The sequence below is a fragment of the Balaenoptera acutorostrata genome, chromosome 6 (genome assembly GCF_949987535.1).
Source record: "Balaenoptera acutorostrata chromosome 6, mBalAcu1.1, whole genome shotgun sequence".
NCBI lineage: Eukaryota > Metazoa > Chordata > Mammalia > Artiodactyla > Balaenopteridae > Balaenoptera > Balaenoptera acutorostrata.
The window spans coordinates 78,791,763-78,813,197 of record NC_080069.1 but is presented as its reverse complement, the minus strand read 5'-3'; the positions used below and the strand labels follow the sequence as shown (position 1 = coordinate 78,813,197).

The 21,435-nt window shown below is 34.0% G+C and overlaps 1 long non-coding RNA gene across 1 annotated transcript in view; it reads left to right on the top strand.

Annotated features, from left to right (window-relative positions):
• The window catches only part of LOC103011077 (uncharacterized), a 222,044-nt gene that overhangs the window by 156,263 nt on the left and 44,346 nt on the right, over positions 1-21,435 (top strand). The window contains exon 4 of the long non-coding RNA XR_450991.2: positions 4,270-4,402. This is a non-coding gene — a long non-coding RNA (uncharacterized LOC103011077). The remainder of the gene's footprint in view (positions 1-4,269; positions 4,403-21,435) is intronic.

The following is a 21,435-nucleotide window of genomic DNA, read 5'->3' as shown; positions in this document are numbered from 1 at the left end:
AATTGTTTGAAGAAATAGTAGCTGAAAATTTCCCTAATCTGGGGAAGAAAATAGACATCTAGGTACAGGAAGACCAGAAAGTTCCAAATAAAATGAACCCAAAGAGACACACCCTAAGACATATTATAATTAAAATGATAAAATGGCTTCATTGGTGAATTCTCCAAAACATTCAGAAAAGAGCTAATACCTATCTCTCTCAAACTCTTCCAAAAAATTGAAGAAGAAGGAAACCTTCCAAACACATTTTATGAAACCAGCATTACCCTGATTAAAACAAAAATAGACAAGGACACCACACACACACACACACACACACACACACACACACACACAAATTACAGACCAATATCCTTGATGAATATAGATGCAAAATCCTCAACAAAATATTAGCAAACCAAATTTAACAAAACACTGAAAGGATTATACACGACAATCAAATAGGATTTATTGCAGGGGTGCAATGATGGGTCAACATCTGCATATCAATCAATATGTTACATTAACACAATGAAGTACAAAAATCATATGATATTTTAATAGATGCAGAAAAAGCATTTGACAAAATTCAACATCCATTTATGATAAAAACTCTCAACAAAGTAGGTATAGAGGAAACATACCTCAGCATAATAACAAACCACAGCTAACATCATACTCAACAGTGAAAAGCTGGAATTTTTTACTCTAAGATCAGGAACAAGACAAGGATGACCACTATTGCCACTTTTATTCAACATAGTATTGGAAGTCCTACCAACAGAAATTAGGCAAGAAAAGAAACAAAAGGCATCCAAATTGGAAAAGAAGTAAAACTGTCACTATTTGCAGATGACATGATACTATATATAAAGAAACATAAAGACTCCACCACAAAACTGTTAGTACTAATAAATGAACTCAGTAAAGTTCCTGGATACAAAATCAATATACAGAAATCTGTGACATTTCTATACACTAATAACAAACCATCAGAATTAAGAAAACATTCCCATTTATAATTGCATTATAAAGAATAATATGCCTAGGAATGAACTTAATCAAGGAGGTGAAAGACCTGTGCACTGAAAATTATAAGACATTGATGAAAGAAACTGAAGAAGACACAAATAAATGGAGACCTATTCCATGTTTATGGATTGGAAAAATTAATATTGTTAAAATGTCCATACTACCCAAGGCCATCTACAGAATCAGTGCAATTCCTATCAAAATTCCAATGGCATATTTCACAGAGCTAGAACAAATGATTCTAAAATTTATGTGGAATCACAAAATATCCTGAATAGCCAAAACATTCTTGAGAAAGAACAAAGCTGGAGGTATCATGCTCCCTGATTTCATGCTGTACTACCAAGGTACAGTAATCAACATAGTATGGTACTGGAACAAAAACAGGCACACAGATCAATGGAAAAGACTAGAGATCCTAGAAATAACCTCACATGTACATGGACAATTAAATTAAAACAAATGAGCAAAGAATATACAATGAATAAAAGATAGTCTCTTCAATAAATAGTGCTGGGAAAACTATATAGACACATGAGGGAAAAAAAAAAAAAAAAGAAACTAGACTCCTATCTTACACCATACACAACAATTAACTCAAAATGGATTAGAGATTTGAATGTAAGACCTGATACCACAAAATTCCTAGATGAAATCATAGGCAGTAACTTAGTTGACATCAGACCTGATGACTTTTTTGTGGCTCTGACTCCAAAGGCAAAGGAAACAAAAGCAAATGGGACTATATCAAACCAAAAAGTTTCTGCACAGAGAAGGAAACCATTATCAAAATGAAAAGGTAACCTACTGAATGAGAGAAGAAATTTGCAAATCATATGTTTGATAAGGTGTCAATATTCAAAATATATAAAGAACTCATACAACTCACAAGAAAAAAACAAACAAACTGGTTTTAAAAATGGGCAAAGGATCTGAACAGACATTTTCCAAAGAAGACACACAGATGGTCAACAGGTACGTGAAAAGATGTTCAATGGCACAAATTATTAGGAAAATGCAAATCAGAACCACAATGAGATATCACCTCACACCTGTTAGAATGAATGACTACTATTGAGAAGAAAAGAAATAGCAAATGTTGGAGAGCTTGTGGAGAAAAAGGAACCCTCATACACTGTTATTAGGACTGTAATAGTGCAGCCAGTATGAAAAACAGTATGGAGTTTGTCAAAAAAGAATAGAACTACCATATGCCCCAACTATTCCACTTCTAGATATTTATCTGAAAAACACAAAAACACTAATTCAAAGAGATATATGCTCCTCTATGTTCAGTGCAGCTTCATTTATAATAACCAAGATATGGAAGCAACCTAAGTGTCCTCAACGGATCAATGGATAAACTTCTGGTCTTTATACAATGGAATACTACTCAGCCATAAAAAAGATGAACTCCTGCCATCTGTGACAACATGGATGGAACTTGAAGGTATTATGCTTAGTGAAATAAGTCAAGAAAGACAAATATTGTATGATTTCACTCATATGTGGAATCTTAAAAAGCAAAATAAATAAATAAAGCAAACAAAAACAAACTCTTAGATACAGAGAACAAATTAGTGTTTACCAGAGGGGAAGTGGCTTGGGGAATGGGTGAAGTGGATAATAAGGATCAACTATATGTTGATGGATGGCAACTAGACTGGAGGTGGTGGTCACTTTCTAGTGTATACAGAGGTATAATTATGATGCTGTACACCTGAAACTTATATAATAAAAAATAATGTGGGAGATAAGTAAGAAGAAGCAAGACTATAAGTGAAAGATACTAATATGAATGTAGTTACAATAGAAGGCGGCAACAAGACTGACAGGGAGACTAGGTCTCTGTATTAGTCATCTTGGACTGCCATAGCGAAATACCACAGACTGGGTGGCTTAAACAACAAAAATTTATTTTTTCACAGTTCTGAAGGCTAGAAATGCAAGATAGAGTTTGCCACCACATTTGGTTTCTGGTGAAGCCTCTTTCCCTGGCTTGTTAATGGCTACCTTCTTCCTGTGTCCTTACATGATCTTTCCTCTGTGTGCATGTGAAGAGAGAGAGCAGCTCTGGTGTCCCTCTCTTTTCATATAAGGATACCAGTCTTATAGGATTAGGCCCCAAATGTTAGGACATCATTTAACCTTAATTACCTCCTTTAAGGTCCTCTCTATAAATACAGTCACTTTGGGCTTAGGGCTTCAACATATGAATTTAAAAGGACACAGTTCAGTTCATAACAGTCCCCAAAGTGGAAATTTTTCAATGCAGGCAGAGAATTTGGAACTTAGTTTAGTTAGAATTAGGAAGCCATTGACACAAAAATTTGGATTAAGAGATTGACATCTGAAACTTTCATACAGTTTTCCTTAAAATCAGTAGAACTTCTTGATTGCCTTCCAGTAGGCCTGGAGCCAAATATGACATAGCCTATTGTTAAGATTCAAAAGTAATGATTATGCAGATATCTATGGAGTTTCATTTGAGAACAAGGAATAAATGAATTCTAAAGGACTCTTCATTTGTGATAGCATATAAATATAAATAAACTACATTTATTTAAACTCAGCTACTCATTCCAATCAAAACATTTGGCATTATAAGATTTTTCCCAACATGAATCTGAACTATAGTCCTACATGTCTGCACAAACTCAGAGCCTCTATAAAATACTTGAAGCCAAATAATCCGTTTGAACTAGACATATGTTTTATTTTATAATTATTATAAAAATGTGAGTATCAATCAAAAAAATAAATCAGAGTTTCTGCCTTTGCTGACTGAATACAATTTTAGGTTGGTTCTTTTACTGCTTTATAAATCATTAAAAGCTTTTGTCATTTCATTCATTTTTGGCTAGAGAAAATTAGACATGATTTATGGAAATTTAAAATAAGGCAATGAGAAGTGGAAAGATAAAAACACAATGTCATTAATTCACAGCTTAAAAATTCTGTCACCAAAAGGGGAAAAATATTTTGAGAATTTTTTTCTCATAATTTCCAATATTGCCTACATAATCAATTTATCACATAATTAAATATTATCTGGCTTTATCTTTGTCAACTCAGTGCTTATGCTTTTAATTTTTACTTAATTGGGTATGTTTTCCCATCTATTACAATAGATAAGTTACAAAGACATTTTTTAAGTCGTTTCTATCAAAGTTTGTTAAAGAAAATGCAAAAGTAATTCATACTAGTTGTGATTTTTTAAAACCCTAAAAAGAATGTTTTTATAATTTATCATTTCAGACTGAAGATTGAAGAGTAGCAAAGGATATTTTGTCATGTGTGATAGTAACGCACCTGATTTCTGAGTAAAACATGGCAATGTAAGGATATTCATTCTGTCAGCAACAATGCAGAGGACTCATTTGATTCTCAGGTAAGGGAACAACATAATTTGTGCTAACCCTGGTTTATCACTTTTGGTGGGCTTCCAAAAGTCAATATTACATTGAGTGGTAAAAACGTCTCATTTGAATGAAAATGGATAACGAGTTTATTGTGAAAATATATAGTTGCAGTGTTTCGTAATCTTCCTAATAATAAACAAGAACATTTGGTGAGAAGGTGTATATTAAAAATCCAGGGAAGATAATATTTTTTAAAGTTGAACTGTCTTTTTATGTTCTCTGTTTTTATACCTTTAATTTGTTTCCATAACAAGGAAAGGCTGATGATAATTCTTTATCAGATAGAGCAGAACCTGTCATAGGAAAGTAAGTATGCCTAGCCTGAACTATATTGAAAGAGTGATGAGAATTTGCCTAGAGGCCTAGGAAGTAACTTGATTTTTTTTGTTTTGTTTTGTTTTCTAGCCTTGGGAAATGATTCATGGGGAAAAAAGGGGAGGTGCAGAAACAGAATACGGAAACATTGACAAACTAGTGTTAATGAAAAATTAATCAGTTGATCTAAGAAAGAAATGGAAATTTTTATTTGAGCCAAATTTGAGGATTATAACCCGGGAAGAGTATCTCAGAAAGCTCTAAGAATTGTTCCACCCCTTAGAATTCAAAGCACAGTTATGTAAGTTTTTTGAGACAGAGGGCTGTACATCAAATGATGTATTATTGACAGTTTACGTAATCCAGATCTAAGTGTCATCGTGGTAGGTCATGTGACCCCTTACAAGATCAAGAAGGAATGCTATCTTTTAAGAAGCTGTTTGATGCTAGGAGAATGTTGCACTTTACGGTTGTGCAGGTGTTCCTGCTGCTGGGGGAGGCTTGGGCGATGCATAATACAGATACACAATGCACAGTGGGGGGAGAGAGGAGGCCAAAGGGCAGAGAAGAATTTTTATGTTTAAATTTTTCTTGCCTTGTCATAAAATATGAATTTTACTTCACACCAGACAATTGAAGAGAGAGTAGAAGGGATCAGGTACTGTTTTACCATCTCAGTCACTAAGACCAGTAGCCTCACCTGATTACAATTTTCTGCTCTTTTCGTCTCTATCCCAAACTTACAAATGAGAAAACAAAGGCTCAGGGAGATGAAGTTAGTTTAGTAAAATCGTTTAATTTCTGCGTGGTAAAGATGTGTTTTTCATTATAGCTTGCCAAGCAATTTTTAATCTGACATGATAGTTATATGACAAAAAGTATTTATTTTCATGAAAAAGATACTTTTACCATGTAACATTTTAACTTCTAAAAATGTATTACTTACTTTGCTCTCTGATTTTAGAACTTCTAATTTTAACTGAATATAAAAAGAAAAATAGAAAAAGAATAACCATTTAAATGGACCTGTCAAACTATTACATGAATATGTACAATGTACCATGTTTCATGCATTATATTATAATATAATGATATATAATTATGTCAGGTATGATTTATTATATTAAATAAGTTTGTCTATACAAAATGTTACCCGAAAACTGGGTCCATCTCTTGGTGGGTGTCGAGCCAAAAGACGCAACCAAGCCAAAGAGCAGGAAAAGGAAGAATTTATTACTTGCAGCAAGTAAGGAGAACACCAGGGATCTTTCCCAAAGCAGCATCTCCCCGAACTGCAAAATTTTGGAATTTTTAAGCTAAATGTACATGATTACTTATAAAGGGGCTTGGGCATTGTATGCATGTTCATGAAGGGGCTTGAGCAGAGAAAAATTCAGCATAGAATTGGGGCAAAGGTGGACAGAGTCCAAACTTCAGTTGACTGAAGTCAGAAATGGTCATCATCATCATTCCATCTTCCACCTGGTTGGGGGTCTTAGTTCCTGCAGAACTCAAAGATGTGTATCAGATTGTTATGTATATCCCTTGAGGAGGAACTAAGAATGTTTTATCACTGAACTATTGTTTCTTAACTGCTTTTCCTTTGTTCCTGCCTTCCCTCACTTCTCTTAAGATCATTAATTACTGAGACCCGTTCAAGGGCAAGCACTGTGGCCAAGCTTAGATCACAAAATGCCTTGAGCCAAAAATGGCTTCTCTTATGTCAAGAAAGCCCATGCCTGGTCTCTTCCTCTGGGGACTCACTACCCTATCTGCTTACAATACCTCAAAGGGAGGTGGGTGAAGTTAGTAGAGTTTTAGATGCTGGATTCCTAGGGTGACCTTGAGAGAGACTGGTCAGATTGTGTAACCTAGGGAGTTGCTGGAACTATTGGAGGTCTTTATCTTTAGGATTTACAAATCCATGTGGAATTATTGTTTATCAGTTTACCTGTGGTTTTATCTAAACTAGAAGGGTCTAAATAAACCAGTGCTAAAAGAATGAGAGTTTAGATGGTGTGTGATAAACGTAATTTTCTCTGACACCCTTTATTTTGTGATTCAGGATACACTTTGCAACATGTGGTTTCTGTTCCAATTCTCATTTATTCTTCCATAGCCACTATGCCGGCAAATTTTCCCCTTTCTCACCACTGACAAAATTTATAACTGAGTGTAAGTCATTTAAATCCCCTTGAATCAGTGCTTTGGTTTATATAAGAAAAATCTTGGAGCTGATGTTCAACAAACTCCTTATACTTCTGAGTTTGAAATACTGACGTCTAGAGACTAACTTTTAAGCATCTGTCCTTAAACATAAAGGAGAGGCTAAATTTTGTGTCAACTCAGCTTTAACTATCATCATCTCAAATGCCACACTGGAAAAATTATATAAATGTGATTTTTAAGTATAAAAAATAAAAAATGCAAAATTCTTATTTTCCAAATATTCACTAAAAATTTAAAAAGAAATTGCAATATAAAATCATAGTAGGGCTTCCCTGGTGGCACAGTGGCTAAGAATCCACCTGCCAATGCAGGGGACACGGGTTCAAGCCATGGTCCGGGAAGATCCCACATGCCACGGAGCAACTAAGCCCATGCGCCACAACTACTGAGCCTGCACTCTACAGCCCGCAAGCCACAACTACTGAGCCCACGTGCCACAACTACTGAAGCCCGCGTGCCTAGAGCCCTCACTCGGCAACAAGAGAGGCCACTGCAATGAGAAGCCTGCGCACCACAACGAAGAGTAGCCCCCGCTCGCCGCAACTAAAGAAAGCCCGCACGCAGCAATGAAGACCCAATGCAGCCAAAAATAAATAAATAAAATAAATTTATTTTAAAATAATAATAAAAAAAATAATAAAATCATAGTAGCTTTCAAACATGGTGAATTTGATATTAAATCTACTCATTAAATTAGAAAAACAGTTGCTATAATGAAACTATTGATTCAAATGAATGTTCATCACTTTTTCAGATATCAAAAGAATCAAAGCAACCACAAATGAAATAGAAAACTGACACATTGTTTTACTAGTTGTCTTAGTCTGCTCACGCTGTCATTACCATAGACTGGATAGCTTAAACAAAATTTATTTTCTCACAGTTCTGGTAGCTGGAAAGTCCAAGATCAATGTTCTGGCAGCATTCAGTTTCCAGTGAGAGCGCCCTTCCTGGCTTGCATGCGGCCACCTTCTCTCCATGTCCTTATAAGGTAGAGAGAGAGAGCTCTGGTATTGAAACCGTGCAATGCAGATTGGGACTTGAACCCACGGTCTTTTAACTGAGGTCGCATACCTGGTCTCAGAACTTAATGAAGCTCCAGTTCTTGATGTCTCATCACAGAAAGAATTCAGTGAAAGACAAAGTGATAGGTAAGAAGTGCATTTATTAGAGAGAAACACACTCCACAGACAGAGTGTGGGCCATCTCAGAAGGCGAGAGCGGCCCCAGGTTATGGGGTTGTCAGTTTGTTGGGGGGTGGGTAATTTCATAGGCTAATGAGTGGGAGGAGTATTCCAGCTATTTTGGGGAAGGGGTGGGGATTTCCAGGAATTGGGCTACCACCCACTTTTTGACCTTTATGGTCAGCCTTGGAACTGTCATGGCGCCTGTGGGTGTGTCATTTAGCTGATGTGTTACAATGAGCGTATACTGAGGCTCAAGGTCTAATGGAAATTGACTCAACCACCATCTTGGACCTATTTGGTTCTAATCAGTTTATGTCATGTCCTCGGGCTATGTTATTCTTTTAAAGGTTGTGCCCTGCCCCTTCCCTCCTGTTTCAGTATCTCTTCCTCTTCTTACAAGCCCCCCATCTCTATTGGATAGGGCCTCACTCTTATGATATTTAACCTTTATCACCTCCTCACATGCCCTGTCTCCAAATACAGTCATGTTGGGGGTTAAGACTTCAACACAGAAATTTGGAGGGGACACAGTTCAGCTGAGCACTAGTAAACCCCAAATAATTTACTTTCAATAAAACATTATATTCTGTATAAAGGATACAAACGCTTTGTTACTTTTATCTCATGAAAAAATAAATCTACATAAAATGGAGGGAATTCCATTGTCTTCACAGTGCAGCCCTTTCCCTTTCCATTGAAAAGAGGTCCTCTATGAGGAGAGTGAGAAATTCCTTGAACTGGACTGGTAAAATCTGCCTCTTCTCTGTTTCATTTCCACCTCTGACCTGTTCATAGATTATCTTGGTAGGATGCCTGATGGGGTTGGCTTTGAGTGATATGACCTTCAGCACTTCCTTAAATATGAACATAAAAAGGATCAGCTTCTAGCAGTTTAAAGTGAAGTCAAGCAAACTACCAAAAAAAAAGACAGTTTAACTTAAAATTTTACTCAACAGTTTACTCAAAATTTCTAGTTTTTTTTTAAGACTTACCACAGCCTAATTTAAATGAACAGATTCCTGGATTGTTCACTTTCAATTAGCTAATTATTGGCTAGAAACAAGTTTCCTGGCTTTCATCCCATTTCAAATAATGTAAAAGCTCCACTATGAGAAAATATGAATGGCTTACTTAATTTCCAAAATCATTATTTCATTTATTTTATTCAATATATTTGGGCTTATTTTGAATAAGCTTAAAAATCTAGTTTATTGATTCTACATGCAGCTGTATTTTTTAAAAAACTTAGTTTATGATGTGGTTTTATTAATTTGATTTTTAGTTTTCTTGTCATAAATAGGAATTCTCTAAATACTGATATATAATCTTTCTACTTGATCCAAAATAGGTTAAAACAAAACAAAACAACAGTCATCTTTTAATTTCTACTGCTATAACAAGGGACATATTTTAATTTATGCTTTTTTTTTCTTCCTTGTAAGTGGAATTATTTCTTGTAATGTTTTAGCATGGACACGTTTCTCTCATCCATCACTTTCTTTTTCCTAATTGCGGGAGCCCATCCCAACCCCTTCCCTTCAGACAATCCTGATTAACAACTTAGTGTATGTCCATGTGTATTTTTCTCCACATTTTAATAATCTTTATAGATCATATATATTAATATACATACTCATACACACATATTCAGAGTTGGGTTTTTCATACTGCTTTTACTTTTGTTTTTCATTACCCTGAGCAATTCTGCCATATATATCTTTATGTATAAGCTCTTACAAATTGTTTTTTGTTTGTTCGTTTGCTTGGTTTTTTGCCTCTACAGAATAGCTTTCTAGGAAAGGAATAGCTTTTTAAAAATTTAGTAGATATTATCAGATTTTAATATTACATATCAATATAGAGACTTCTGGAACAGAAGGCTAAAAAGGTAAATCACATTACAGTTCAATGAGCAATCTAAGACAGTACCTTATACCACATATCCATACCAGCATTAGGTTTTAGAGCATTTTAAAATGTTCTCGGGTTAAATCGTTGTTATATTGATTTCTATTTCCCTGGTAATTAGTGAATTTCCTTTTTCCCAAGTGTATTAGTCATTTGGATTTGCTTTTGGTACATTGTGTATTCATATCTTCTGTCCATTTTTATATTGTATGTTTTGTCTTTTTTCTTGTCAATTTGTAAAAACTCTTTGTGTATTGCTCAAACTCGTTGCCTACTATTTGCATTGCCATTTTTTTCAGATATATCATGTGTCTATTGATCTTGCATGTTATTTTGTTTTTGCCCTAAAAATGGCTTAAATTTTATTTAGCAAAACTCTGAGTTTCTAGATACTCTAGGTTTCTAATATTATACATTAACTATCTAGACTTTCTTGCAGTATTGTAAGAAAAGATTTGGTGTTTATATTCAACTAGTGTTAATTTTTGTAAATAGTGTGAGACAGAGATCTGTTTTAAATTTTTTCCAGGTTGATACATTGCTGTTTCAGCACTGCTTATTAAATAAATAGCCCATACTTTTTCTCATTGAATGCATCTATACAGTTGTATTAACTTCATTATTTTGATAAGGTATTCAATATAATATAGCATCCAAAAACACAGTGTTTAAAGCTGTTTTTTCAAAAAGTATTTGTTTATTTAAGGTTGCTTGTCCTCTAATGTACTAATGCAAGTTGGTAAGTGTGAAGATGGGATTCATAAATTCTATCTCCTTGCCATATGAGTACAATTCTTCTGAATTTGATGTGTATAGTAAACAAACTTAGTATTTCTACCATGCCAGTATTTCAGCCCTTGTCAACCATAAAATCATTCATTTTTGCAAGCATTTTAATTATTTTTGTCACATATATACATATATGAGGATATATATCTTTATGCATATGTGCATATTACATAAACATATACATTTTGGTATATTGGATTGGGCAAAAAGTTCATTCGGGGTTGTACATATTATGGAAAAACCCAAATGAACTTTTTGGCCAACCCAATATGTGTGTGTGTGTGTGTGTGTGTGTGTGTGTTTGATATACTGTGTCTCCCAAGACTAGGTACAAATGAGATTTGTGATGCTTTGACTCATATACAATGTGTACACCTACTAATTCTATGGGTAAAGCAGGAAGAAAGAACATTTAGGAAGGCTGTATGTGTCATACATTAAACCTTTGAATTTAGATATTTAGATAGTCTGTGTTTGGATTTATGTTGTGCTACTTAATGAGCTGTGTGATCTTAGGCTCCTTAACTGCATTACATCTAAATTTTCTCATCTTTAAAAAAGAGATAACAAGTATTGAATAAGTGTACATTAAAAATTTAATAAAATATCTGGCTTCTATTAGTTGTTCAATATATAGTATTTCCTTTTTCTCCCTTTTGTTCCAGAGTATATTCAGTATAGTAATCTATAAAATTAGAAGAGGGATATAACCCCTAATCTCTCTTCTACTTAACTCTTTCACTCTAAACAGTTGATTCTGTTTCTCTGTTTACTTGTTTTGTCCAAAGTGAGAAAGATCAAGAAATACATAGAAGGTCCGTGATTTGCTTTCATTGCTACTTTAATGCATTTATACCTTTCAGTGTCTATTTCTCTTCTTTGCTTCCTGAGTACCCAGTCTCTACTTCTTCCCACTAGCCAATGGCAGCACTTTGGACTCTGGTCAAGCCCATTCTCATTTACTCCTCTCAAATTCCTCATGTCCTAATAGCTTCCTACATGTTTTTGTATCAAAAGGTAGGTTGATATATAATTTTACACTCATTTAAAATTTTCACAATCATCCTGAGAAGTATTATTATTATATCAATGTTACAAAAGAGACTATATGACTGGTCCAAGATCACCAAACCAAAAAATAGCAAAGCCAGGATACAAACAAAGACTTTCTGATTACAAATTACATGTACTTTCTGCTGTCCCTTATTCGTATATGACTATTCAGCATATGTCTGAATTAAGATAATAATGATTAAGAATCAATTAATGCAGAATTTTCCAAAATTTAACTGATTTGAGTCAACATTTAATAGATTTATTTGGTCACAGAAATAAATGTGTGTGCATGAGTGTAAATCAATTACTTTACATCTCAACAAATACTTTTAAGATTTTACCCCTAATAAAAAAAATTATATTTCAAAAAGAGGTCAAATAGGTTTAAATGTAGAAATATTTCAAATGCCACAAGAGAGTGAGAAACTAGAGTAAAAACTAGAGGTTAGTATTGCTATTTATGGAAGGAACACCTTTACCAGGGCCACCTATAGCTCTCAAAATGTCACTGATCCTGGTAATTTGACATCTCAGATAGTCCCTCACTTTACGATTCCACGTACTCAAATATAAGATACTACATTTATTTTATACAGAATAGCATGCACTCTTCTTTGGCAAAGTATCATGAAAATGCATATTTTTATTAGAGTTGCCAAATTTAGCAAATAAAAATACAGAGTGCCCAATTAAATTTAAATTTCAGAGAAACAACAAATACTATTTTTAATATAAGGATATGCTGTGCAATATTTGGGACACACTTATAATAATGAGTATTCATTTTTTTTAATTTGAATTCAAATTTAACTGGGCATCTTATGCTTTATCTGGCAACTCCAATTTCGATATATCTACAATAATACTACAGCTAAAAAAAACTCATATTGATGTTCAAAACAATAGTAGCCACTAACATCTAAACAGGATCATCACATTACAGAAACCTATTTTTTAAATTGTGGTAAAACACACATAACATAAAATTTATCATCTTAACCATTTTTAAGTATATAGTTCTGTAGTGTTAAGTATTTTCACATTGTTGTACAATCAATCTCCAGAACCCTTCTCAACTTGCAAAACTGAAATTCTTTTCCCATTGAGCAACTCACCATTCCTGCCTTCATCCAGCCCCTGTCAACCACCTGTCTACTTTCTGTCTTTTATTTGATCACTTTAGGTACCTCATATAAGTGGAATTATACAGTATTTGTCTTTTTGTGACTAGGTTATTTCACTTAGCATAGTCTTCTCAGGGTTCATCCATGTTGTATTATGTGTCAGAATTTCCTGAGTTTTTAAAGGCTGAATAATATTCCATTTTAACTTATCCATTCATCTGTCAAGGGACACATGGGTTGCTTTCACTTTTTGGCTATTGTGGACATTGCTATAGGGTTGCTGTCTTAGTCCCTTCAGGCTGCTATAACAAAATACCATAGACCTGGTAGCCTAAAAACAACAAAAATATATTTTTCACAGTTCTGGAGGTGGGAAGTCTGAGCTCAGGATACCAGCATGATCACGCGAGGGCCCTCTTCCAAGTTGCAGACTTTTCATCATGTTCTTACGTGATGAAAGAAACTGGGGAGCTCTGTGAGATCTCTTTTATCAGATCACTAATCCCATTCATGAGGATTCTACTGTCAACCCATTTATCTCCCAAAGGCCCCAGCTCCTAACACCATCACACTAGGCATTAGGATTCTAACAGGTGAATATTGGAGTGACACAAAAATTCAAACCATAGTGATTGCTTTTTTCTGAGGCTGTTCTCCTTGGCTTGTAGATGGCCATCTTCTCCCTGTGTCTTCACATGATCTTTCCTCTGAGTAGATAGGTGTCCTAATTTCCTCTTTGTTAAAAACACCAGTCATACTAGATTAGGGTCAAACTGATTTTAATTTAATTGCCACTTGAAAGACCCTATATGCAAATATAATCACATTCTAAGGTCCTGGAGGTTAGGAATTCAACATATGAATTTGGAGAAACACATCTTAGTCCATAATAGGTGGAATTGCTGGATCATATGGTAGTTATATTTTTAATTTTTTGAAGAAACTCCATGTACTTTTCATAGCAGCTGCACCATTTTTCATTCCCACCAACAGTGCACAAGGGTTCCCTTTTCTCCACATCCTTGACAACACTTGTTATATTTGGTTTTTAATAGTAGACATCCTAATGGGTGTGAGGTGGTATCTCTTTGTGGTTTTGATTTGCATTTTCCTAATGCTGAGTATCTCTTTATGCACTGGTAGGCCATGTGTATCTCCTCTTTGCAGAAATATCTAATCAAGTCCTTTGCCCATTTTTTAATTGGATTGTTTTGTTGTTGAGTTGTAGGATTTCTTTCTGTATTCCAGATATTGACTCCTTATCAGATAAGTGATATGCAAATATTTTCTTTCATTCTGTAGGTTACTTTTTCACTCCACTGATTGCATCCTTTGAGGCACAAAAATTTTTACATTGATGTAATCTAATTTATCTATTTTAACTTTTGTTGCCTATGCTTTTGGTGTCATATCAAAGAAGCCATTTCAATGTCCAACGTCATGAAGTTTTTCCCCTATGTTTTCTTCTAAAAGTTTATAATTTTAGCTCTTAAATTTAGGCCTTTGAACCATTTTGAGTTAATTTTTGTATATGATCTAAGGTAAGTATCCAACTTTATTCTTTTGTATGGGAATATTCAGTTTCCCTAACACTATTTGTTGAAAAGACTTTCATTTCCCATTGAATAGTCTTGGCACTTTTATCAAAGATCATTTGACCTTATAAAGGAGAATGTATTTCTGGGCTCTCTATTCTATTCCATTAATCTGTATGTGTATCTTTACTCCAGTGCCATACTGGTTTAATTACTATAGCTTTGTAATAAGTTTTGAAAACAGGAAGTGTGAGCATTTCAACTTTGTTCTTCTTTTTTCAAGATTTGGTAGTTATTTGAGGTCCCTTGAGATTCCTTTGAATTTTGGGATAGATATTTCTATTTCTGCAAAAAAAAAAATACAATGGTATTTTGATAGAGATTGCATAAGTCTATTTTTTTGATCGATAGTTATTCTATTCTTTATTTTCCAATATACTTCTTAGAAATTAGAGTAATTTCTAATTTTATTAGTTTGGATACTATTTCTCAGTGCGAGGTAGAATGATAAAGACATTCATGCAGCAAGAAGTAGCACTTCTGAGAAGGATAGCATAAAGAGAAAAATAAAAGACTTGGTATACAAGTTACAAAAGTTAGGAAAAAGTGGATATAAATGTGTATAGTCTGCTCAGGCTGTCATTACAAAATATCACAGAGGTGGTGGCTTAAACAATGGAAGTATATCTTCTCATATTTCTAGAGAGTACAGGTGCAAGATCAAGGCATCTTCAGGACTGGTTTCTGGTGAAGTCTCTCTTCCCAATTTGCGTCTTGCTGTGTCCTCACATGGCCTTTCCTCTGTGCTTAAAGAAGGAGATGGTGAGTTCACTCATGTCTCTTCTTTTCTTGTAGGGACACCAGTCCTATTGGATTAAAGCTCCATATGACCTCATTTAACCTTATGACCTCATTTAACCTTAAAGACCTTATCTTTTTTTTTTTAATCAGTCATCAATTTTATACACATCCGTGTATACATGTCAATCCCAATCGCCCAATTCAGCACACCACCATCCCCACCCCACCGTGGTTTTTCCCCCCTTGGTGTCCATACATTTGTTCTCTACATCTGTGAAAAGACCTTATCTTGAATTATAGTCACATTGGGTTTTGGGCTTCAACATATGAATTTGAGGGTTGGGGGAATTCAGTTCATAATAACATGGATTGGAAAATAGGGAATAAGAATTGTATGTCACTAACAGATAGTGACAGCCTCTTGTTGAATGGCCACCTGTGCTGTTTTGGACAGAACTGGCAAGATAGAGTCATAATAGATTTCCAGAGTCTAGTATTAAATTAAGAGAGTTCATACAGTGTCCAAAGTTGTGAAAAACTAACCTTTGTGAATGAAAAGACTACCTTCACTCATTCAATGGCATTTTAAAAATTACACACAATCATTCTTTACTTTTTGAAAATAAACAAGTAGGATGAAAACATTTATATATCCAGACATTCAGTTTACATTTTGAAGAGTGGATTCTAAGGCACTGAGTGAGATTACAGTAATACTTTTCATTTCCTTCAATTTAAATAAATTTTAAATTATTTTAATTTAATTTAATAAAGCTTCCTGAAAAATAAAAAACACTGAGTCTTTATTAACATTGCAGTGAAAAAATGTAAGCCAGTGTATAAATCACCTGGATGCCAGAGTGATGATTTATTTTTAAAATAAAATTGCTCTAGCCTCTCCATAATCTCTTAACTTCCAAAAAACTAAAGCAAAAGTTTAAAACAATTAGAAGAACTACTTAGAATTTTGGAGTGACACTATATATGAATGAAATTTCAAAATTCTTATTTAAACACAAATTGACATTTTTACCATGATAAAATATGAGAAGACTACATCCTAGAGAAATCACTGTCTTCTAAAATTATATCAAATAACTATGCTATTTCAAGCAACACCGCATAAGTCGGAACTCTTCACAGGTTTTCAAACAGCCTTTAAAACCACCATTTTCTTCACCAAGATTATGAATTTAAAATAGTATTTACCAATTCTTCCTTAAATAATATTAAGTTCACCGTATCACAATTTATTATGTATTTATCTAATTACGTATTATATTCTTATTTATTCTTTTTAAAACATTAACAGCTTGAGTTTAAACCATTCCCAACTATTATTTGGAAATTATGTCTGCTTGAAGTCAAGTGGTTCACTATTTGGAGTGACAATAGTTTTGAAAACTCACTGATAGTAAGTTCCAGCTTCACTACTTTTGGAAGCAAGTTAATTTCCATCTATTTCACTGCCAGAGGTAGCAAATTTTAGGCAAGGGCAGCTGACTTGCAAGTAGGACATTGTATAACAAGAGTATTAGCATAAGAAGATGGTGGATTATAGCCATAATGTGAATTAAGACCTGGGAGATGTTCCAAATCTATCACTTCCAATGCATTTGACTTTGGGGAAATAATTTAAATTAATTATCCTTGATTTTTCTTTTAACTATTAAAATGGAAATGGTGAAATAAAATTAAATAAATAAAATAACATTTTTAAATGATGGTAATATTTTCCTATCTATTCAAAGAGATGTTGTAAGGACCAAATGGCTGTGAAAATGCCTAGAATAGAGAATTTAAAATAGAATTTATTGAAGAATGTTATATAAAAACTTTACATGTGCTTTAAAGACACATGGAGTTATAGTTCTAATTTTTGGTTAAGATAATTTTTGTTCCTAGAACAATATTTTGATATATATGAGAAGCCAGTAAGTTTCATCTGGCATGCAGAAATGATGTCTTTTTCAGTTTTGCCAAATGTTCAGTATTTGAAAATCTGATATTCCTTTATATCAATCGTCCAATGTTCAGCAATTCATCCTCAAAATTATATATATATTATATATATATAGTGGTATACTATATACCACTGGGTAAGAACGATATGGAAATGGCCAGAGTTACCACCTCCCTTTGATTTAATCTTAAATAAACATATTAGTTGCAGATAACTAGGACTACACTTTATCAGATTTTTTTTAAATAACAAAAATATATACCAGAAAACAGAAAAACCTGCATTCTTATCTCCCTTCTGTGACTCACCCTTCTTGTATGACTTTGGACTGCTCGTCTGACCTTTTAGATACTTGGCAAAGTCTATTCAAAAATGGGAGAATATATCATGATTCATATCTCAAAAGAAACAGTATTCTCTTAAGCTTCCTTCAAATATTAAGATGCTTAAAATCAGTATAAAACATCTGTCTAAAACGTCTACATATTTCAAAAGAAAGTTTTCTACAAATTTAATTCCTTACTTCTTGTATTAAAAAGAGGCTATATTATTGAAGAAGAGGTATTCTTGTGTTACATATTCATAAAACAAGTAATTTCTATACTGCCTGGGGGACATCAGCCATAAGGAAATACAATATTATTAAAACATAAAGAAAATTAAAAATAAGCAAAAAGTGCATTTTAAATTTTAAATTAGTTTATTTGATTGCACAATACACATTAAACCTGAGAACTTTCTGACAAGTAAGTTTACAAAGTGAGATTAGCTCTGTTCCAGTGACATGTAATTTTGATAAAGTAAGTGATTAAGTTCCTTATATTTAGTGGAAGGGAAACTGTTCTGAAAGTAGTAGGTGGGATCATTGTAATTCACATATAAATTATTTTGTTTATAATAAAATGCAGCTGAAGCAAGATAAGGCTGAATCAGTTACCAACATATGTTCTCGCATCTCTTGGGCAGTCATTTCTGGAGGGTGATTAGCAAACTGGAAAGTTTTAATTTGAATTGGCCAAGTTTCTAAAACTGGATCATGAACATATGTGGTCAAATGGCAGTCCCCTGAGATCAAGAATCACTTATTCCAATTTTACATTAGCTAGTATCTTAACAAAGTTGCATATTTGATCTGCAGTTTGCAGTTTTCCAGAATTATTATCAAAATGATAAGACCAGGGGAATAAGCTTACATAATTAGTATTCTGACTTTGGCATTGTAAGAAAAACAAGTTGTGGAGAAAAGCAAAAAATGGAGAGACATGATATTTTGCCTGATTTTGCCATTTCTATCTGTGTGAAAAATTTGCCCTCTCATTCTCATATGATTAATGACTAAATCTTTTTTGGGCCCTTCAACTCCTCATTTTGTGAGCCTTGGTATCATCACCTCTGAATTGAGGAAACTCATTTTTGGATTATTGAGAAAAGCAAATGAGCTAATAAATGTTACATGCTTAGCACAGTACCTAACTCGTAATTTCTTGAAAAAGGTTAAAAATTAGTATTAATAGCAGGCACTCAATCAACATTAGTTCTCTTCAAAACCCTTATTACCTAATCCCCCAAATTTTAGTTTCTCTTCTTTACATTATATTAAATATTATATCAGCAATCAGTACATACCATGGTACTTTAATTTTGCCATGAGCCTATTATTTTAAGGAATCCCAAGAATGTATGGAGGACACCAAAATTCTATTAATTAAATGAGGAATGAACCATGAACTAAAGAAGATGAATCTATAAGATTAAAGGAATAGATGTTACACTAAAAAAAAAATAAAAGTCAGAAGTTGAAATAAGCTGTTTTTCAGCCTTTGAAGTGGCCTTTCTTAAAAACTAGTTATTGGCTATTTTGTCCTATGTAGGTGTTTTCACACCTGAGGTCTCATAAAGGATATCTCATTTATCAAGTATAAACATAAGTGTCTGATAAGTTGTTTTTAAACCTGCTTTGATGAGGTGGACACTGGAGAGTCACACACACAAAAAAAATGTGGAATTTTTTGTCTTAGTCTATAATTGAAAAGAAAATCTGTAAGTTATACACACAACCATTTTCCCAGTTACATAGTTAAAAATGGCTGCTTTGACTCCGGCTTCAAGAAAAAAAAATCCTAAGTAGTCTTGTTGGTCATTAGTACCCTATGCATCTCTGCTTAAAGTCCTTTTAGGGGTTTCCACCTCAGGACGCAGGATGAAAGAGCATATTCATATCTCTAACCTTCCACCAAAAGTCTTCCAGAATTACAGAAAATATTCCTACCCCTCCAAGGAAAACAGCAACAACAAAACCTTATCAGTTCCATAAAGAAGAAAAGGAAAAAGCCTTGGAATAGAATATTTGAGAAAATGCCAAATAATAGGTTAGAACTAATAGGCAACAGAATAGAGGCAAAGTAAATACAAAAGATGACTACACACTGCAGCATTTGATGATGCCATCAGCATCATCAGAATGAACCTATCTGAATGAGGGTGTAGAGGCCTGAGATCAAGGTGAACTGATCTGCTGTGTTAACTCCAGAGCAGCCATCAGATTCTGGAGAACAAGGAGGAAACGTTGGGCAGGTGACTAAATATACCTATTGCCTCAGTTTCCAGGGAATAATTATATCTACCTCTGGCGTTATGGTTAGTGTAAGTGAATTAGTAGGCATAAAGTATTTATTATTGCTGTTATTATTGTTATCTTAGATACAAGGCTTTTCCTGCTGTGTTTCTTAACTTTCTAAGTAGTTAATATTTTAGTCAGGGTAGTTATTTATTTCTATTTCATTGGAAAATGATAAGAATATAGAAATACTATTACATTTTATAAACCACCATTTACATATTAAAAGTGTATGCTATCTGCTTGAGTGATAATGTCTATTAAATACATTTTATTAATCAACATTTTCATTTTTTAGTCTAGTTTATGGGTGTTAATGCTATCACAATATAGTCTTTTTTCTTTAATTTCTATTAGAGTATAGTTGATATACAATGTTGTGTTAGTTTCTGCTGTACAGCAAAATGAATCAGTTATACATAGACATATATACACTCTTTTTAAGATTCTCTTCCCATATAGGCCATTACAGAGTTTGAGTAGAGTTCCTCATGCTATACAGTAGGTCCTTATTAGTTATCTATTTTATATACAGTGGTGTGTATATGTCAATCCCAATCTCCCAATTTATCCCCCCCCTGCTTTTTCCCCCTGGTAACCATAAGGTTCTTTTCTACATCTGTGACTCTGTTTCTGTTTTGTAAGTTCATTTGTATCATTTTTTTAGATTCCACATGTAAGAGATATCATATGATATTTGTCTTTCTCTGTCTGACTTACTTCACTCAGTATGACAATCTCTGTGTCTATCCTTGTTACTGCAGATGGCATTATTTCATTCTTCTTTATGGCTGCATAATATTCCATTGTATATAAGTACCACATGTTCTTTATCCGTTCATCTGTCAATGGACATTTAGGTTGCTTCCATGTCTTGGCTATTGTAAATACGTAGTGCTGCTATGAACATTGGGCTGCATGTATCTTTTTGAATTATAGTTTTGTCCTGGTATGTGCCCAGGAGTGGGATTGCTGGATCATATGGTAGTTCTATTTTTAGTTTTTTAAGGAACCTCCTTACTGTTCTCCATAATTGTTGTACCAATTTACATTCCCACCAACAGTGTAGGAGGGTTCCCTTTTCTCCACACCGTCTCTAGCATTTATTGTTTGTAGACTTTTTCATGATGGCCATTCTAACCAGTGTGAGGTGATACCTCATTGTAGTTTTGTTTGTTTTTTTTAATAGTAATCTTTTATTTATTTATTTATTTATTTATTTATTTATTTATTTATTTTTGGCTGTGTTGGGTCTTTGTTTCTGTGCGAGGGCTTTCTCTAGTTGCGGCAAGCGGGGGCCACTCTTCATCATGGTGCACGGGCCTTTCACTGTCGCGGCCTCTCTTGTTGCGGGGCACAGGCTCCAGACGCGCAGGCTCAGTAGTTGTGGCTCACGGGCCTAGTTGCTCTGTGGCATGTGGGATCCTCCCAGACCAGGGCTCAAACCTGTGTCCCCTGCATTAGCAGGCAGACTCTCA